This window comes from Balaenoptera physalus, assembly GCF_965194825.1.
Source record: "Balaenoptera physalus genome assembly, chromosome: 5".
Lineage (NCBI taxonomy): Eukaryota > Metazoa > Chordata > Mammalia > Artiodactyla > Balaenopteridae > Balaenoptera > Balaenoptera physalus.
The window spans coordinates 15,266,774-15,288,828 of NC_138884.1; the positions used below are offsets into that span (position 1 = coordinate 15,266,774).

Genomic DNA, 22,055 nt, shown 5'->3' on the forward strand with positions numbered 1-22,055 from the left:
CGCTTACCTTGCTCAGGGGCTATTTGCTGTAAAAGGAGTTCTCTGATTACATAGTTCTTTGGCACAGGTGAAGGGCTAGAAGACAGAAAAGCGAGTCGGATTTGAGTTCGACCTGCCTGTCGTTGTTGCTTCAGAAAGAGGAGGAAGCGGGAGATGAGCATTGGTTTTGTGTAGCCCTGGTGCTGGTCAATTGATTTTTCTTTTCACCTTCTGTACTTTGGCGTGTATATTATATTGTGGCAAGGAAGAACTTAAATGCAGTCAGAGTAACTTTATTTTCACAGCTGCGTGAAGATGCAGTGAAGGAGTTTGAATTCTCAGAAATTTTAGAGCTCTGTGGCCTATTAAAATAGAGGAAAAGAATCTCTACGTTTCACCACTTTGATGAAGAAGTAAAAAATATGTAAGGTATTTTCTATCTGTGAAGTTAACTGATGAGTGATCATAACTGACTGGGAACATGTAGGAAATTTTGTGGATATATCGTACTCCTGTCAAGATAGTAAACAAATTTTAGAACTTCTGAATATTTACGTTTCATGCTGCTGAGATTAGACTATTCTTGGTTTACTTGTGATTAATCAACCAAAGAAACAAATCTCAATAGGCAGTAAATTAAACAGAGCCATTTTCATGCTCATAAGTAGGGTTTGCCTTCAGCCATAAATAATCATGGTTGAAACATTTCATTTTCAAACTGTAGTTATATGTAACAGATACTATGTTTAAATGTCATCTTATAGCTACTATCACATTTAACTGTTGCTGCCACTTTATGGCATACCGTTATTGGACTGAATTCTAGCCTCAGAGTATAACACCAAATATAAGCAGGTGTTAAGGATTTTTACCTTAGAGTTGCAAGCATACGATAGAGTATGTCCATGCAGATAAAATGGTCATATGTGTAACACTGAGAATATGTTTGCATTTTGTGAACAAAATAAAACTGATTAGGAGCTAGGGATTATCTAATACTTTCTCCGCATATTGTACTGTATTGTAGAACAGCTGTGATCTAAAGCACTGCAGTATCCTCAATCAGCAAATCTTCCACTCTTAAATTTTTACTTTTCCCTATTACTGGAAAATTAAAACAGCTAGACCTCTTCATTCCAAAGAATATCTCAGTGTAATGCAGTAGTCTCGTATGGCGGTGAAAAGAGCTGGCCCCGGAGTCAGTTGTCCTGAATGTGAATTCTCACTCTTCCGTTCACTACTTGTCTTTACCTGTAAATGAGGATAATAATAATAGTACCTAACACATAGGTTTGTTTGAACGTTAAATGAATTAATATGTGTTGAGTGCACAGGACAGTGCCCTGCCTAAGCAAGTCTGCCTGAGCTGTCGTCATTCAGAGGCTCGGTCCTCCCATCCATACCTGATGACTGTAGGTTGAGAAATACTACTGTGGGAGAGTGGAACTTCATATATTGTCACTTCTAATGGTTTTCATTTTTAAAGTGAAGGAAATTGAAATTGAGTGCTGTTAAATGAATTGTTTAAGATTAAACAAGTAATTAGTGGCAGATTTGGAACTGGAATTTAGGCCTTTTTCTCAATGTTCGGCATCTGCTCTGTTTTTCTCTCAAGAGCATTGAAATAATTTTAATAGTTGTCTTGTACTTTTGATGCTCAAAATTTCTCTTTTCTTTAATTTGTAATTTCATGAAAATAGTTAAAATGTTGCAAATGTATACAGTAGAAACTATTTAATATTCATATATCTCTAAAATCCCTTTAAAAATTCTCACTTGGAAAATGGTTTGTATGTCTTGTTATACAAGAATACTAAAATAAGGAAACCAGACTTCTCTTCTACATCTTCTCTTCTATCTGCCAGGGTCTGAAGCTACTTAACATTCTGTGCCATAACAAGTGATAGCAGTTTTTAAATTCATAGGTTAGCTCTTAAAATTAATAATGTATTCTTGCTTTGCATTTCTCTGGAGGCCAGGATTCAATTTATCACACTTCCTGTGTAGATAGGTATCATAGCTAAAGAGAAACTGTTTTGTTTGTTTAGATGACCTTGTATACTTTCCTTCAAGAGCCTGATGATTTATATTGGAATTTTTGCAAAGCTTTGTGTTCACTGTAGGGTATCAGACAGTTAGATGGTGATGGGCGTGCTTTTTGGGTTGTTCCAGTGGTCAGTGAAGCTTCCTGAAGGCAGGACTATGAATAGGTCCTAATTACCTGCCCTCAGTGATTTTTCTTTTTGTATTGAACTTTTTGCCTTATTGTGACGCTACCACAGTGTTTATAGTGCAACCTGTATACCTGCATTGGCTGGAGAGGTTGAATGGCTTGGCTGTCTGGGACATGTAATAGATTCCAGCCTTTTTCCGTGACATCATTATTATAACAGACTTCTTTGAGAATATGAACAGCAGCTGTGCACTTTTGTGAGTTTTGCATTATGAACCATAACAACCTTTTCAGCTCTATACAAGTGATAGGGCAGCTTGGTGCTTAACAAATGAAGCCAGGCTCTGAGCTGTGAAACTGTTAACAGATCTAGTAATGACATGGGCCCCATGTATGGAACATTTCATAATACAACTGGGGAAAACAGGGGTGACCGTCACTTAGCACATTGGCTAAAAGGTTTTTCTTTGCCTCTTGTTCAGTATAACTTCACAGAATCAATGATAAATTGACTTGCAGTTTGTGTCAGTAGATGTAGCATATCTTCAGTTGAATTTTATTTTGAAAATATCAAGTTTTCCAGCATTTGAGTGTTCTATTTCCAGCCTTTAAATAGAAAAAAAGCAAGTATTATTTTCCTCGAAGGTAAAAAAAAAAACCAAAAAAACAAAAAAAAAAACCTTACTTTTACCTTAAAGGTAAGAATCTAACGTGATGATGTGAAAAAAATATCTTGATTAAAACATCTATGGATTATGTTTGTGTAGGAAAATAAATATATCTATTTCTAATCTGTGTAATAGTAAAGCAGAAATAAATCATTTTAGCAGGGAAATTTATATAACGGTTACAGGCCTATCTTTAAAATTCTTTACATATTGTATCTTATCAGACTTTTTCTTTATGAATAATAATTTATTACTGTGATTTGCAGTGACAAACTATATGCCTTCCATGTGTCTGTTTTTTGTAGTAAAAAAAGGTAATAACTTGGAAATAATGTCTTTTCCTGGGATATGTAAAATTCTGCAGAGTGTTTTAAACAAGAAAGATCAAAATTCCTGAGATAGGAAAATTTTTAGTAGAGTATCCTTTATGATTCCCTATTTCATTATAAATTTATACTATGAGAATAACAATGATCTCACAAATAATCATGTACAATCCTTGCTAAAAGAAGTGAGTACTTACTAGGCATATACCCAGAGGAAACCATAATTCAAGAAGATGCATACACCCCAATGTTCATTGCAGCTCTATTTACAATAGCCAGGTCATGGAAGCAACCTAAATGCCCATCGACAGATGAATGAATAAAGAAGATGTGGTACATATATACAATGGAATATTACTCAGCCATAAAAAGGAACGAAATTGGGTCATTTGTAGAGACGTGGATGGATCTAAAAGAGAAAAATATCGTATATTAACGCATATATGTGGAACCTAGAAAAATGGTACAGACAAACTGGTTTGCAGGGCAGAAAGAGACACAGATGTAGAGAACAAACATATGGACACCAAGGGGGGAAAGTGGTGGGGTGGTGGTGGTGGTGGGATGAATTGGGAGATTGGGATTGACATGTATACACTAATATGTATAAAATGGATAACTAATAAGAACCTGCCATATAAAAAATATAAAATAAAATTCAAAAATTCAAAAAAAAAGAAAAGCCACTGATAGAGACCAATGAATATATCTATAAGTAAGAATTACCTGTTTTAATATAACAAAAATTGTATCTATTACCTGCACATAGTTTAAACGTTGAATTTCTGAAATTTCTTTTGGCTTTGTATCAAGCATGTAATCTCCTGTAAAGAGAAATTGTAAAGTTGCCTTTTAAAAATATTACTTTTTTTCTAATTACAAAGGTAATACATTTTAATTATACATTGTAGCAATAGGTAACATAAAACATTGATTGCCCCCCCCCATTCAGAGAAAATCCATGTTAACTGTTAGCTAACGTCTCACATAGTTTTTTTCAGTGTACATCCTATGTTTTGAACTTTCTTTTTCTTCCTCTTTACATTTGAGCATCTTTCCACATCAGTACAATAAAGTTCTAAAAGGTTAAAAAAAAAAAAGAAAAAGCTACCACTTCAAAAGATAAGTGAAGAGCATGAAAACGCAATTTCAAAAAGAATACGCATGTATATAATAAACATTGGGAAAAAAAGAAAAGGAAAAAAAAGAAGTGAGTACTGCCATGCCATATTGGCCAGTATATTTGAGTTATCTCTTATGAATCTTTCAGCAACAAACTCTCATTTTTTAGATTGTTGTCGTCACTACTTTTTTTGAATGGGAATTGATTACTTCTTGTTTAGCATTGAAAGAATATGAAATATTTTTCTTTTTCAGATTCCAAGTGAAAATGAAAGAAAAATTGTGGCTTTTAAAAATGTCAATCTTGAATTTGTCAGGGAATAGTAATTCTAAACTTCTATCAGTTTTGCCATTTTGTTCATATAACACTTGGCTTGATGTGAGGGTCCGTTTTTATGAGCGAGTCATCTAATACATGGAGGAAAGATTGCTCTGGGGAAAGCTCTTATAATATGGCTTCTTACAGAAGGCACTGGGGCAAATTTGAAATAAGCTACATGTAACTGATTTTTCAGTGACAAAAAATGAATTTATAGTACATATATTTAAGAATAGGCTAAAATTATGAATTATGAGTGAACTATGAATTTACAGTTTTTAGCTTCAATCACTAAATTTTCCAGTCAAGCAAAAAAGTCAACATTAAATCAATATGCTGTTTCCTTTCAAATGCTGTATTTTGAGATTAGAACTCATAGTTTATATCATAATATTCAAAAGTGCAAATTCAGAGGAAAGACCTGACTTTAGTAGACAAAATATGACATCACAATCTGTGTATTCTTGTGATTAAATTTCGATCGATTACTGTCGCTCAAAGATAGGAGATTTAATGGTAGGTCTATTGAATAAGTCTGGGAAGAAAGTTTAAACATAGCATTTCCTGAACTCCCATAGCAAGTATTATTTTTTAATTTAGGAAAATTTTATCTGTAACTACTAGATGAGCTTAACACTACTTACATTCTTATCTAGAAGTGAAGGTAGCTTTAACAAACTGGATAAAGTGAAATATTTGCTGGCATAAGGTTGTTTAGGAGTATTGGTATGGAGTAAGCCCGTTTTGAAAACTAATCACAATTCTTCCCAGATACCTTCTTCTTTGAACTAATTAGTGAATTAGTCTCTCATGTGAATTAATCTTTGTTGTATTAGACTGTAAGTTCCTGGAGGGCTGGACACTTGCTTTCCCTGTATCTCTCTGTGATTGGGGGTAGAGTAGGTATTTAATACACTTGTGTCAGCCAAAGTAATCATCTTGCTCCTAAGCAGGATTTTGGAGTCAGATCACATACCTTTGTGTGACAGGATCAGCCAGACAAGTAGCCAAGGGTGGTGTAGTAGTTTCAGTTTTCTGGCCTGCCTGGGCTCCTTTAGCACCATTCCCTCTTACAGTTTCATTGTATACCCGGAAAAGAGGCCTCGCCCAACCCTGCATCCCCTCTGGCTATTCATGGCCTTCGTCCTGACCACACTTGTCCTAACACACTTCTCCCAGTTCTCACAAATTCAGATCATACTGCTGTACCTGTTGCTGCAATTTATGGACTTCCATTAGGTGTGAAGTCCTTTACATATGCAAATTTATTTAATTCTCACACTCCTGTGAGACAGTCATTTTATGTGCAGGAACAAGTACCTTGTCCAGTGACTCACACCAGACAGGGTAGAGACCAGAGACCTCCCTCCCTCCCTCCCTCCCTCTTTCTCTCTCTCTTTCTCTTTCTTTTCTTTCTCTCTTTCTTTCTCTATCTCTTCCTCTCTTTCTTTCTTTCTTCTTCAGGTGTCTAGGATTCAGCCCGGATTTGCTAAATCACAGTCTCTGCCTGGGCTTGTGCAGAGATAGGGAGATGACACGGAGTGGGAGGTGGTGAAGCGTGCCTCGCTAAGGAGTGTGGCCATTGCTCTGCAGCCGGTTGGCAGGCTAGGCAAGTTTTAAAGCAGTTTATTAGTGTCTCTGACAACAGTGAATGAAGGTAGGCAAAAGGTGTGCCATCAAACAGGTAATTAAACATGTCTCTATTTTGTGAAATGTATAACTTAGGGTAAAAGTATTTGTCAAGGAATTGTATTCTGAAAAGAATAAAAGGTGAAGTCAGTTAAGAGACTAGCCTTTCTTTGCAAGGGTGGGTTTGTATTTCTAATTTGTCTCCAAATGAAAATTCATTCATTCTTTTCATTCATTCAGGAATGTTAATTGTGTGCCAGACACAAATTATGTTACTCCCTCAGAGAAAATAATTTGGTCTTACTGAGCTTATATGTGGAATAATGGAAATGGGTGATTTTGAATCTGGTGATGAAAGACCTTTTAATTGATAGAAAAGAACTATGCTAGTTATCTCTGCCTCTCATTTATATTTTCCTCATATATTAGCATTTAAAGGCAACTATAATTTTTAAAAAATCACAATTATATTAACCTTTTAAAAGAAAAATACTTGGTTTCATTATCAAGTACAGAGGAATGTGCCACAGACTGCTCAATGCCACTTTTGCAGGTTTTTTGTTGGTTTTTTTTTGTCCAGTCTCTAGTTTCTGCTGAGTATTTGGAAATGGTTGCTTTTTTTTTTTTTCCAGAAATCTTATTGTGGGGGGAAAAAACAGTCTCATTTAGACTTTGGTTTTAGTATTTGCCATTATATTTCTTTGGTCATTGCCATTAAAATATTAGTTCGGATTCCCTTTATAGAATGTATTTTTACAGTAAGATAGAGGCATCTTAAGCTAGTTCAGCTTTTACTAGCAGGTGATAGAAAAGAGTACCTGACATAGGCTTTCAGTTAATTTCCTTTTATAACAGCCAGAGATCATCACAAAGGTGAACCTACTCAGATTTATGAAATTTTTACTGAACTGACCGATACTTGGAGGTTTGAGACATGATGGTTTAGTGGGGAAAAAAAGGAGTTGTGGATTTGTAATCATGCCTCTAAGAGGCTTACAGATTGCTAGATCTTCACCCTCACAAGTTCCTTACATAAATTTCTTAACCAAGACTCAATTTTCTCATCTGCAAAATAGATGTGTTAATTCCTATGTGATGGAATTGCTGAGAATAAAATGACTTCTGAAAAATAAGTATCAGACTTAATATTAAGTCTCAATAAATGTTATTTTTCTCAAATAAAGTTTTCCAGCCTCTAAATAGAAGCATGAATAAGCACATCACATGCGCAGATCATGAAGCCAAAAAGTTCTCGTATGTTTTGTTTTGTTAGTTTATATTAAGACTTTATTTATTTATTTATTTTTAAAAATTTATTTATTTATTTATTTTTGGCCGTGTTGGGTCTTCGTTTCTGTGCGAAGGGTTTCTCTAGTTGTGGCAAGCGGGGGCCACTCTTCATCGCGGTGCGCGGGCCTCTCACTGTCGCGGCCTCTCTTGTTGCGGAGCACAGGCTCCAGATGCGCAGGCTCAGTAATTGTGGCTCACGGGCCTAGTTGCTCCGCAGCATGTGGGATCTTCTCAGACCAGGGCTCAAACCCGTGTCCCCTGCATTAGCAGGCAGATTCTCAACCACTGCGCCACCAGGGAAGCCCAAGACTTTATTTTTTAAGAGCAGTTTTAGGGTCACAGCCAAACTGAGGGGAAGGTGTAGAGATTTCCCATATACTCCCTGCCTCCACACATAACATTCCTCATTATCAACATCCGCCTCCAGAATGGTGCATTTGTTACAGCTGGTGAACCTACACTGACGTAGTGTAATCACTCAAAGTTTAGAGTTTATATAACAGTTTACTCTCCGTGGTGGTGTACATTCTGTGGGTATGGACAAATGTATGACACGCATGTACCCATCACTATGGTATTTTCACTACCATAAACATCCTATGTACTCTGCCTATTCACCCCTTCCCCTGGTAACCACTAATCTTTTTACTGACTCCACAGTTTTGCTTTTTATAGGGTATCGTATACTTGGAATCATACAGTATGTAACCTTTTTGAATTGGCTTCTTTCACTTAATAATATGCATTTAAGTTCCCTCCATATCTTTTCATGACTTGAGAACTCATTTCTTTTTAGCACTGAATAGTATTCTGTTTGGATATACTACAGTTTATCCATCTACCTACTATTGAAGGACATCTTGATGGCTTAACGTAATGTTTTATATTCTTATTTGAGTCTTTTTTTCCTAGTCATTTGAGAGGGATTTCAATAGTACAAATTTACATGTAATAAATATAATCAGTTGTATCTTAACTTTGTAATTCATCGTTCTTACATTTTTCTTAATGCTATTCAGGGAATTTACAGTATTGCAAATGCAAAATCAAAAACGAAATCACTGTGTAACACAAACTCCAGCCGATCTTGAAAACTAGACTGCATTCTCATCCCACCTTTTATTCAGTATTCCTTGCTTCTCCATTATAATGGGCTGTAACATTTTGCATTTGTAAGAGTTTTCCTATTTCCAGAATATTTTTATGTCCATTAATGAATTCTGTCCTGTGACAACTCTGTTTTTAAGCACTTCTCCGTGTTGTTTAGACCCTATCCATTGCTGTCATCTTGAATTTTTTTTTTTTCCTCTGGAGAAGAGATTCCTTTGTAATATACTGCTGGTATAGTTACACAGTTCATCCTTATAATAGGATATGGGTAGGTTCAGCTCTTTGGGACAGTGCTGTATACACTGTGCTTTTCAGGAACATTCAGTGGCTTTTTTCTCCCACCCAGAGCATAGAGATGAGATGGGAAATGAGCTAAGTGCCTTTATCCTTTTTCTATATTCTTTCTCTTATTAAACCAAACTGGTTTACTCCTTGGGTCCCAGAACAAATCTTGCTCAATACCCTTTCTCGGCTTTGTGGATTCCATGTTTGAGTGAAGAGTGAGACTGACTTTATTTCAGATTTTGATTGTATAAACTGTGCAACTTCGGCTAAATCATTAAACTTTCTACCTGTACGATGCAGATCATTATGGCTGCCACACGTGGCTGCTCAGACTGTGTACTGCACAACTCTGGGGGCGCTGTTCACATAGATGACAGTATTTGGAATGCCCGACATCCTCTGCAGGATTGTGATGAGAATTACACGAGCTCATAAAGAGAGTAGTTTTACATAATGATAAAGAGTATGGACTTGAGAGCCCGAATTCCTGGGATTATAACTGAGCCATTCCACGTATTAGCTGCATGGTCTTGTGAAAATCATTTAACCTTTACTGTACCTCACTTCCCATATTTTTAAGATGGAAACAACAGTGCCTATCTCATAGGGATATTTTGAAAGTCAAATGTGTTAATATTTATAAAGCACTTAGAATAGTTCCTGGCATATACTGAACACCTAGTATATGTTAGCTAGTTTTCTTACAGTAGGAAAATTATTTACTGTGGTGTTGATGCTGTTTAACTGGTAGTTCGTTATATAAGGTTTATTCTTCACATTTTTGGTCCTTCTGCATTAGGTCTTCTCTAACCCTTCTACTTCGATTATCTTTTCTTCTTTAGAATTTTACACAGCAGGAATTATATAGTAGGCATGAGATTTAGCTTGGAACTTAATGCTGCTTTATAGTATGCATATTTCTCTTTCTAGAGGACCAGGACCCTCATCTGTACCTTTAAGGTTTTCTCAGCTTTTATCACCTTCTGCCTCAACTATGGCTGGTGTTGGTGGAAAGTGACCCTGTGCTCTGTAGGGAGTTGCTCTCCTAAGAGTCTGAGGCTTGAGAACCAGAAAAGACAGCAGAAGTGGTATACTCATGGTCTCTTCTTTTTAAAGGCTTTTACAATCCATTTGATTATTTAAGATTAACATGCTCAACAGTGAACCGTTGAAAATGTAATTAAATTCTATGATATATGGTCAGACTAACAGAAAGCAGTAGGAGTTTAGAAGAAAGCAGTGTCTGTAAGAGCTGGGTTAATGAGAAGAGGCTTCCTGTGGGGTGCAACTTAAATGGAGTTGTAAGTGAACTGATTATGCTGAACTAGACCTTCAGACAATGCTGATAATGTTCATGCTTATGTTAATACCAATAGCTAATAGTTACTAATATTAATCCTAAGAGCAAACGCTAACGCAGCTTGCTATGCTAGACGTTGCTGTTAGTGCTTTACACATATTAACACATTTAATTCTTAAAACAAATCTATGAGGCAGGAACTACTATTATCCCCAGGTTAAAAATAAGGAATTTGATATTGCCAATAGATTTTATTTAGTTGTGATCATGATTACAAATTTAACTTTATTTCACAATAAATGAAAGCCTTTACAGTTTCTTGAGATCCAACATTTTGAAATTATGTTCCATCATACTTTCTTTAATCATGCCTTATAATCTTTCTTTTATTTCTTTTTAAATGAAAGTTGTTTTTATGATAGCTCCCTCATGATAAAGACATAATATAATTATCAACAACAACACAAAAAGATAAAAGACTTTCCTGGTTTGGAATGTGGGGTAGCTTATTTTATAACTTCTTTTATAATTTAGGTCAGCACATCAGATTTTAATGGTTTCTTATTTGTTTGATTAAAAACAACTGGTAAAGCTCATCTCCAGCAAGAAAGAACAGAGTTTTGAGTTTGCAAAATATTTATGGTGGTAGAGTTCTGGATTTAATTTCTAGCTACTTGGGTGCCAGTAACAGACTAGAATTTGCTTTTTAACAACTTTGATAGACTTAATGGTACTCTTGTCTAACTTTATAACATAAATTGTGGATCATTGGCAAATCCCATCAGTAGTTTTTTTGGCAGCCTTTTGGTGGAAATAGACTTTGACTTTTATTATGTTGTTTAAAGGAAAAAAAATTGAAATTAATCTATCTTTTTTTTTTTTACTCATCAGAGAGACTGTCCTGGTTTCAGTTTACAACTGCATCTTTTTCTAATGAGATGTAGGCTGTATTCTTTGTGATATTAAAGAAAATTGTTTAGTTTCTAATAGAAATAGAAATCATTTAAGAGGTAGCTAAAGGTGTCCAGACTTGATTGTGATTAAAAAAGTCTTTTCAAGTGTGGATTGCTATGTTGATGCACACAGAGTTCAATTGTTTTTGGTTTATGCATTTGCCAGAGAAACAAACAATCTGTAGGGCACGTGTTGTTGAGTTCTCTAATTGGGGCCATATTTCATGTGGGTATTTACCTATCTTTCTTCTCATTCACAGATCTTGCTGTGGATTAGTTTTAACAGTCCTGTGTTTGAGCATGGCTGTGAAACTCGATGCCTTACGCAGGAGGCATGCCTTCTGTGGCGGTATAGAAGGTGTGATTATAAAGTGTGAGACTGGTTTCCACTTTATGGACAGACTGTGCCCATGGAGTCTGCCTCTTTTGGGTGGTTTTTTCCTGTTGCAGTGTGTGGGTGGGAGAATGTGTGTAGCAATTCTTTGTGGCTCTTCCTTTTTGTTTTTTTTTTTCCTTAGGAGACTTCAGGATGTTTGAAATCAACATTTACTCTTTCATTTCTCTCTTGTCTTTTCCCCCCATTGTCTGCACTGTAAATGTAGATGAAAAACATTTTCCTTTGACCTACCTTTCCTATATTACTTTAGCTCATCACAGGGTTGCTTAGTAGATGATCTCGTGATCATTTTTTACTCAAGTCTAGGAAGTAACACATAACTTCAAATAGTGAACTAAAGTATTTAATCAACTCTAAGATATAAGATATAATCCAATTTCAGAGATGTAACAGTGTGAAAACATGCCTGTAGTGGTGGTAAAGTGTTATTGATTTAAGATGTACCTTTTTCCAGGATGTCACAATGAAAAACATGCAGGCCGTTTTATCAGTGAAATATGGTAACTTTTATTAGGTCCGGCTACTGTGGGTTATCACTCATGTTTGATATGAATTAAGAAGCATAATATGGATGGAACCAAGATAAACATATGCGTGCTAAATTCCATTCTTTGGTCATTTCTGAAAACAACTCATTTACATGGGCCATTTCTTAATTATGGAACCTGACTACTACATGTGTTCTTAAAATACATATGAGAGAAAAAAAAGAAAAGGAAAAAAAGAAGCTTTCTACTTCTCAACCTATCAATTCATCACCCATCAGCATTCTACTGAAAAAGTAGTACTAGTGGTAATAATGTTATCTTTGGATCATTCACATATGGTCAGCAAAATATTGTGTTTAATATCATGAGCTTCAGAGGAAAGTAGACGTAGGCTCTACTTTGTGCTGGGGTCTACTTGGAGACCTTGAGCAAATTACTTCATTTCTTTCATTTTTCTCGGATAATAGCCATACTTAACACATAGAGCTGTGTTGAGGATTAAATGATTAATATAGGGAAGACACTTTACACAGTGTCCAAGCATATGGCAGAGATGTTAGTCTGCTAGGGTGGCCAAAACAGCGTACCACAGACTGGGTGGCTTAACGACAGAAATTGCTTTTGTCACAGTTTTGGAGGCTAGAAGTCCAAGATCAGCGTGCAGGCATCAGAGGCTTTTTTGCCTGAGCTTGCAGATGGCCGCCTTCTTGCTACCTTTTCGCATGGTCTTCCCTTTGTGGGCACAATTTGTGGTGTCTTTCCCTGTGTCCTAATCTCCTCTTCTTATAAGGACAGCAGTCATATTGGATTAGGGCCCACCCTAACAGCTTAGTTTTAATTTAATTACCTCTTTGATGGTCCTGTCTCCAAGTCCAGTCACATTCTGAGGTACTTGGGGCTTCGGCATGTAAATCTGGGGGGAGTGCAATTCCAACCATAACAGCGGTCCCACAGTATTAGTTGTTATTCAGAAATGATTGCTGCTTATATAAGGATTCTCAGGTGGTGTCTGGTGTCAGAATAAGAGCAGTAACGGAGTGAAATGAGAGGACTTGGCTTAGGTTAGCATGGTCCGGATGGGTCACCTAAGAACACTGAGGTTTTCCCTGGGTGGTGAGGATGGTAGTGCAAGTGTAAGCAAAAGGTCAGGAGTTATAAATGATGTTTAAAACACTAAGTTCGGAATGAGCATGGTATGGTTGGAAGAATGTGAGAAAGCCGATTTGGCAGGAAAAGAGCTTCACACTGGGAGTCATGAGAGGTTAAGTGCCTATAAGATAAGGGGAGACCAGATTTTAGAGTTGCTTGAAAACCAGACTGGGTTTGTAAACTCGTGTTAAAGATTATTAACTGGAGTGTGACGTGAAAAGAATTTTAAGAGGGTCAGAAACATTTCTTTACTACACTGATCTCTGTATATTCTTTTTTTTTTTTAAACTTTTATAATTTTGTTGGTCTGTTTAGTCTTTAAATTTATTTATTTATTTATTTATTTATTTATTTATTTATTTATTTATTTATTTATTTATGGTTGTGTTGGATCTTTGATTCTGTGCGAGGGCTTTCTCTAGTTGCGGCGAGCGGGGGGCCGCTCTTCATCGCGGTGCGCGGGCCTCTCACCATCGCGGCCTCTCTTGTTGCGGGGGCACAGGCTCCAGACGCGCAGGCTCAGTAGTTGTGGCTCACGGGCCTAGTTGCTCCGCGGCATGTGGGATCTTGCCAGACCAGGGCTCGAACCCGTGTCCCCTGCATTGGCAGGCAGATTCTCAACCACTGCGCCACCAGGGAAGCCCTGATCTCTGTATATTCTTAATATGAAAAAAGAGCATCTTTTTCACATATTGCTCACGTATTTAAAATACCTTCGAAAGCATTTGAAATGATCTTGTTAGCAATTCATTGCAATGTTTCGGTAGTCAGCAGTCTCATAAGACGTGTGGAGTGCCCTGAAATAATGTGGTCAGGTGCTCTCCCCTCCTCCGTCTCTGTGAGAACACGTAAGGTCTAAGGATCCTTCCCAGACCACTCAGGTCGGACAGGTGGGTAATCCCTGAGAGAGTCTGTAGGCATTTTACAGAGACTTCTGAAAGTTGAATATTCCTTTGGATTATCAGAATGTTTCTTCTCACATTTCTTTTAAATATTTTTACCAGTATTATTGTTTGAGCCACATGGGCTATAAGGACAGCATTCTTTCTTGAAATGTAATATACAATTTCATTACAAAATATGTAGTTGGGTTCCATTTCATAAAGTTAATTTACTTCACAGAGCTTTTGGAAATGCTTTGGCTAGTGAAGTTTTTGATCTTTGATTAAAATGACAAGTAATAAAAATATTATGTGAGTTGAAATATATCTGAAATTAAATCTAGGGTAGAGAGTATGACTTTAGTTGCAACTGGGAAAGTTTTGTGCATTATTATTTTTGAAATCCCCTTAAAAGTGAAAAATAAAGAGGTCAATGTGTTAATCTAAAAATTAGTTTTAGGTAATCTAAAAATTAGTTTTCAGAGATTTAAATGTTAATTGAATTGTCTGCCTGTTTTCAGTGTCAAAGTAAAAGTTTAAGAGCTCTTGAGTTATTGTTTAAATTGAGAGTGTCAGCACGTCTTGAATTATTGCATGGTACTAAGGCCCAACCCCTCTTAACTTGTAGGAATTATCTGAGATGGTAAATTTTTATCACTTTTTGCTAATACGAAGGGCTATAAACTTTGCAAATCTTTTTGTTTTATGATGGCAGTTTTAGTCATGTCATCTTTTAAGGAAAGTCAAATTATGTCTCAATAAAAGGAAATAATGTATCCGTGTTAACCAGTTCTGAGGGAATTATCTCTTCATTAGTGCTGTAGTATTAAGCCTCTTGCTTATCTAAACATAATTTCATAGCATAAATCTCCAGTATACTAGACTCTTTAAGAGATCTCTATCTTTGGGCATTGTTGTTTTTCCTATGACTTAATGTCAATGAACCATTTTCAGGGACAACCCAAGTCAGTGAGGTCAGTCTCTTATATATCCATGTGTTTTAGGAATAGGTGATAGTAATGTTAGAATATAAGGAGAGAAAACTGTTGGGCATTCTGAGGCAAATTAGGTCTAAGGGACTGCTTTAATTTTAAAAACAAAAGCTCTACTGTTTCTGGCCAGAAAACCAAATATCTTGGAGTTAAACATGGAAAATGTTTATAGTGTTGTATAGTTTCATTACTTCAGACAGAAGGAAAAGAGTTTATTGAGTAACCTTCAGCCAGTAAGAAATTTTATACAGGCCAACAATCAAGAGGTTAACAAAAAGTATTTTCTGGTTTAGGGAGAATGAATGATAAAGGCTTAAGACACTTAACTGTTCACTTTGAAACAAGTGCAGTCTTTTTTGACTTTAAGTGACAGTAGACAGCTAGCCAAGTAGAAAGGCTTTGTGACTTGTAGAATTGTTCTCAGAGTGAAGGGTGTGCCGTTTTCTACCCTTTTTTCCTTAGAATGCTCATTTGATGGTTGAACCTCAAGCAGGTATCTTGACCCAAGAGCTAGCAGTCATGCATGGAGGATGGTGTGAAAATGATATGGAAAAAGACTGGGTTTTTTAGGATTGTAGAGTTGCCATACCAAACGTCTCTGTTACCTGGGGATTTTGTTTACAAGAGAGAAATAAAATTCTGTCTTGTTTAAGCCACTGTTATGTTAGGTTTCCTATCATTCATAGTGAATGTAATCGCGAGTGAGACACTCTCCCCAGCTTCATTGACTCCTAGAGTCCGTAAACTATGGTCTGCTGGCCAAATCCAGCCCACTGCCTGTTTTGTAAATAAAGTTTTGTTTAAACACAGCCATGCCCATTTGCTTACACATGTCTGTGGCTGGCGGTGCCTGCTCTCTTGCTACCATGGCAGAGTTGAGTAGCTGTGTTAGAGACCATGTGGCCCTCAAAGCCTAAAACATTTATGATCTGCCCCTTTATAGAAAAAAATTTGCTGATCTCGTCATTTGTTTTTCTTTGAAAATGTCTCTTTTTATCTTTCTTTTTTCTGTACTTATACTGGTCCCTTACCAGGCTGAACATTTTTAGCTCATGTTTGAACTCCTTTAGCTGTCTTGTTGCAAGCGTTCTTAAATCATTTGTAATTCTGTCATTTATTTATTCTGTCAGACATGCGATAACATGGTAAGCTTTCTTAAACATTGTTCACATTATGTCACTCCTCTGATCGAAAACTTTCAGTGACTTCCTATTTCCTACAGCATCAGGCCGTAACATTTGTGCTTCTCTTTTATGATTCTTTATATTCTTGCCCTGCTCTAGCAACGTTACTTTTTGTTCATCTATTAATTCATTTAACAAGCTTTTTTTTTTTTTTAATTTTTATTTGTATATTATATATTTTATGCACACACTCAGACTTATTATAATTGGTACTACAGAAAGTACAGAAAGCAATCTCTTTTTTTTTTTTAATAGACTATCAAGGAGGAAGGAGGGCTTATTTATTTATTTTATTTATGGCTGTGTTGGGTCTTCGTTTCTGTGCGAGGGCTTTCTCCAGTTGTGGCAAGCGGGGGCCACTCTTCATCGCGATGCGCGGGCCTCTCACTATCGCGGCCTCTCTTGTTGCGGAGCACAGGCTCCAGACGCGCAGGCTCAGTAATTGTGGCTCACGGACCCAGTTGCTCCGCGGCATGTGGGATCTTCCCAGACCAGGGCTCAGACCCGTGTCCCCTGCATTGGCAGGCAGATTCTCAACCACTGCGCCACCAGGGAAGCCCTAACAAGCTTTTAAAATACCAACCTGTGCTAGGAAACCTGGAATGAAGCCACGGTTCCAGTGATCCCTTGTTTGTAAAATAGTGGCAGCTTCTGATTGGTCTCTTAGCCACTAGGCTTCTCTGTTCTGGTCTATTATCTTTCTTAACGCTTTCTGGATGAGTTTTCTGGAATGCAGATTTGGTAACGTCACACTCCTGATTGCAGCCTTCAGTGATCCCACATCACCTGCATGGCAGGCTTGTGCAGGTTAAATCTCAGTTTGTAGCATGGGATACAAGGCTTTGTCTGATTTGGCCCTTGCATTTTTTTTGTAATTCCATTTCTTCTTTGGGAAGATCTTTTACTCTATCCTGGAGGGCTTGCCCTTTTTAAAATTTCTGTCAAGTTTCTGTTCCTTTTGCACATACGGTACCCCTGTCTGAAGACTCCTTCTTTTCCCCTTTTTCCTGCCGGCCCTTTTCTGCAATAATAATGTGTCCTTTATTAACTCTTCCTACATGAAGCACGAATGCCATCTGTCTGCATTGTGAGGTGTCCCTGCCCCCTCCTGCTGAATTCATAACTCCCTCCTCCTCTGTGTTACCATAGAACCTTGTGCATACTTATTCCTGAGTACTTAAAACTGTAAGAGTTACTGGTTCGCACAGTTATTTCACCTCTACTACACAGTGACTCTTTAGACTGAAGTTTCCGGGTCCTATGTTCTCCTTGCATCTTGCAGCTTTCCCTCATGCCAGTTATCACGGTCGTGTGTTGTATTTCTTCGTATTGTTATTGGATTAATGTCTTTCTAGTTCACCACTGAACCTGACCCTAGGCCAGACCTGCAGCTTTGTGCTCGTCATTGAATTTCCCAATGTGTAACTAGGTACCTGGCACACAACCTGCACTCAGTACTTGATGGTTGAATGAGTAGATTAATTTGTTGAGGACAAAAATTTTTTTTTCTTTTGTGTTTGTGTCACATAGCACAGAACTCAACAATGTTAATTTATGAAGCCTTGAAGAGTCCTTTTTTTTTTTTAACAGAGAGACTCTTTTCTTCAAATAAATCTTATCAGAAGTCCAATATATAAAAGAGAGAAAATCAGAGCTGCCGTGTTTGAATACCCCTCCTCTGGCTCCTTGCTGGGCTCCTGAGGGAACTTACCAGAATCCCTTGGCCTCGCCTCAGGGTTAGATGATGGTTGGGAAACCACTGTTAGAGTGGAAATAACATTGGCTGTAACAGCAGGTGAGCAGTGTTTTTCATCAAGCCCTGGCTGTCCCCGTGTGACTGGGCAAACCATTTAACTCTTCTGGGACTTGGTTTTCTTATCTTTGAAATGAGAGGTTTGAACTGATGTTCTTGGTGCTTCTTTCCAGCCATGTAAGTGTATTTAAGTTTCAGGTTTATTCCAGCCCTTGGTCCTCACTTCGATACACATATTCTCTTACTGGAGCGTGCTTGCCTCTGCCTCACCCTCGTGCTAAACTTCTCTCAAGACCAGGGCAGCCTTCAACTCATCTAAGAAGTCTTCTCCATCTACTGCTTTGCTTATTGTACCTGTCACATTCCTCGTCCACAGCACATAAGCTAGAACCTAACATTACAGAGTTTTCCCAGCATAGAGTTTCCATGCTGGAATGTGTTTTAGCAAGTAGATTGGCCAGACACCCATTTTGCTTAACCTTAAACGACCTAATGTTGTTTCAAAATATTAAGGCATATTCTCTCCATAATTTACCTTCTGATAAATAAATATATAAATGTATACATTTTATTGGAACACTGTAGACTGTCTTCTATTGATCAGTCATCTCAATTAGCTTTATCTGCTTAATTGCACAGACCTCATATGTCTGTGTATCTCTTTTTTTGTGAGTCTATTTATGTTTTATTCATTTGTTTTATTTCTTAGATCCCACATATAAATGAAAACATACAGTATTTGTTTTCTTCGTCTTACTTCACTCAGTAAGGATGGACCCTCCAGGTCCATCCATATTGTTGCAAATGGAAAAATTTCATTCTTACTTACGGATGAGTAATATTCTGTATATATGTCTACCACATCTTCTTTATCCATTCATCTGTTCATGGACAGTAGGCTGCCTCCATATTTGGCTATTGTAAATAATTGTGCTATGAACATTGGGGTGCATATTTATTTTTGAATTAGTGTTTTCGATTTCTTCGGATATATACCCAGGAGTGGAATTGCTGGATCATATGTTATTTTCTATTTTTAATTTTTTGAGAAACCTCCATGCTGTTTTCCATAGTGGCTATACCAATGTACGTTCCCACCAGCAGTGTACTTGGGTTCCGTTTTCTCCACATCCTTGCCAATACTTATTTGTTGTCATTTTGACAGATGCCATTCTGACAGGTGTGATGTGATATCGTGGTTTTAATTTGCATTTCCCTGATGATTAGTGATGTTGAGCATCTTTTCATGTGCCTGTTGTCCATCTGTGTGTCTTCTTTTGGACGTTTTTGGAAAAATGCCTATTCAGATCCTCTGCCCATTTCAGTCAGGTTGTTTTCATTATATTGAGTTGTATGAATTCTTTATGTATTTTGGATATTAATCCCTTATATCAAATATATCATTTGCAAATATCTTCTCCCATTTAGTAGGTTGCCTTTTCGTTTTGTTGATGGTTTCCTTCTCAGTGCAAAAGCTTTTAAGTTTGATTAGATCCCATTTGTTTATTTTTTGCCTTTGTTTCACTTGCCTGAGGAGAAAGATCAAAAAAAAATATATCGCTAAGATTGATGTCAGAGAGTGTAATGCCTATGTTTTCTTCTAGGAGTTTTATTTTGTTTCTTGTTGATTCATAGAAAGTCTTTGTGTATTGATCCCACTGTATATTTCATGTTTTACAAATCATCCATTTCTGTTTGCCATTTTTCTTTTGATTTTATTTATGGTGATTTTTTTACAACATAATTTTTTAAAAAAACACCAATTTATCAATCTTTGTGGAAGAGACCTTGAGAAAAGACTATGTATCTCTTAACATTTATTATTGTTGATTGACTGATCATTTGAAAATTAAGCACCTATTTAGTTGCTCAGATTAGGAGAAATAGAGGGAAATGTGCTTTGAACATTATTTGGTGAGACTGAAATTCAAGTGAGGCTGTATTTATGTATATACGAGGGATAATACATTAAAGTCTTTTCTCTATCCATTTTCCATTAGATAAAAGAGCAAAGCAGAAGAGAGACCTGCTTTTGCAGTCAGATCTGAATTTGAATCAGAACTTTGCGTGCCTTTAGACAAATTAAAACCTCTCTGACTTTAGATTCCTTATTTTTAAGTGGGGTAATGCCTACTTTCTCAAGGTTGTTGTGAGGATTAGAGCTAACATATGTCTAAAGCCTATTACATAGTAAGCATCCCACCAAACTTAACTGTTCATTGGTATTTCTTATCACTGGAGAAATCTGAGATGAGCTCCCTATGGCCGAAGAAAAAGATCTAGGTATTTGATAGGGTCCACGCTAATCCACTTATTTTCTGGCTTGAGTTATGTAAGAGATTTCAAATTGAAGTTAGAGCTGTTTTTTTCCTTCAGGCTAATTTTCTCCTGGTTTAAAAATGCTGAAAGAAATTGGAGAAAATGAGTAGGATTAGTAACTATCATTAAAGCTGTTCACATTTTGTGGGACTGATTTTTTTCTTAATTTACTTAGTGATACACTGAAGTTTTCTTCCTGGTGATGTGTTTCAAAGAAATGTAGTTTGATTTAGACTGAAAGAGTAAATTGTGTGTTTGTTCTCCTGTTTACATATATACACAGGAGTATTGATATGATAAACACATCTTTAGGCACTCAGCAGCTCTGAACAGAATTTAGAGCAGCAACCCTGTGATCGAACAATGGAGCATTTGTGGAATTGAGAAAGACAAAGAAACATTGGAAAGCAGGTTCATTGGCACATAGGGAAAGCATTAACCAGCAAAGCACTTAGAATGGACATGTGGCCACACAGTTGTAGAAAAAAGATTTTGAGTCTCTCAACACAAAGTCTTGGCTTTGGACTCCCTTAGGTTAAATATTCACTTTTGAAATGGGATGAAAGTTGATATATGCCATGTTGCAGTATCTTTCTCACCACATGTTAAGTGGCAATAACATAACCTTGTTGGATAACTAGTACTGAGTTGTTTCTGATTTACAGCCCTGGTAATTTTTCTTGTTCTGGGAATACATTGCATGAGAACACATGTTGAAGCTAAAATTAGCTTTAAACCTACCTAAGTAAAAGTGAGAATTTTTCTCATATAACCAACTTAAAAATATTTAGATTTAAAAATGGGGTTTCAGTATATAGATTTAATTCCCTTTCTCAGAGAACGTATCAAAAGAGTAAAAAAATATAAGCATAGAAACAAAAATAGCATTAGGAGTAATTACAAAGAGTGATAGATCAGTTTTAGAAGAAAATAGAACAATTAAGTACCCTTGAAAAAAAATAGTGTAAAAATTTTGCTGTAAGAAAAACAGGCATATGTCTGCTTACTCACAGGGTAAAGAATATACTGTAATGAAAAAATGCAAACTTCTTAATTGGTCACAATGTTTTTTACAATGAGCCATCCATTATATAGTGGATATTCTTTAAGTCATGAACTCTTTATAATGAGCTATATGGAAAATCTCCCAGTAATTGGGTAATTCCAGAACCTTCACTTGTCTGTGTATATATGGCATAAATGTTCTCAAGAGAGTTTATGACTTAATTGTCATGTGTGAGAAATTTTTGCACTTTATTAGCTTTAATTTAAAGTACAATTAAGAACTGAAAACCTAAAGTTTGATGACTCAATTCAGATTATATGCAGTCATTGAAAAATATTTCACTTGGTAGGTTTATACTGAAAAATTTTCATGAACACACCAGCTGTATCCTAAGAGATAGTTTGGGAAAGTTTAAGGAGAGATTCTGGAAGTTCCATGAAGGGAATGAGGACCCTTGGAGATATGTTAGTCAGTCTGTAATAAAGCAATTATTTTATCCTGCGAGGTGACAAAAGGAGGCAGAAAAACCAAGCGTGTGAGGTATTTTTATATAATACTTATATGTAGGGAGGAATTAGGAATCCAAGACAAAAAATCCAAAAGTTGGGTTGTATTTAGACTGTAAGTTTACAGTAAAATAAAACCATTGAATGAAGGGATAGCTTCCTCTTTTGACCAAGACTAAGCCCTTTTAGACCTTTTGTGCAATCTTAAACCCTGTTAAGTAGACAT

At 36.5% G+C, this 22,055-nt stretch overlaps 1 protein-coding gene and 1 long non-coding RNA gene across 10 annotated transcripts in view; one reads left to right on the forward strand and one right to left on the reverse strand.

Moving 5' to 3' along the window:
- BMPR1B (bone morphogenetic protein receptor type 1B) overlaps positions 1-22,055 on the forward strand; it is a 413,799-nt gene that overhangs the window by 188,279 nt on the left and 203,465 nt on the right. The window contains exon 1 of one of the 9 annotated variants that reach the window (XM_082461776.1): positions 1,623-6,271. The exons of the other annotated variants lie outside the window; for them this stretch is intronic. The gene's annotated coding sequence lies outside the window, so the exon portion shown is untranslated. Of the gene's footprint in view, positions 1-1,622; positions 6,272-22,055 lie in introns of those variants that run through there. 9 annotated transcript variants of the gene reach the window in all.
- The window catches only part of LOC309660829, a 1,143,314-nt gene continuing 1,137,652 nt past the window's right edge, over positions 16,394-22,055 (reverse strand). Inside the window, exon 3 of the long non-coding RNA XR_014263656.1 lies at positions 16,394-16,626. This is a non-coding gene — a long non-coding RNA (uncharacterized lncRNA). The remainder of the gene's footprint in view (positions 16,627-22,055) is intronic.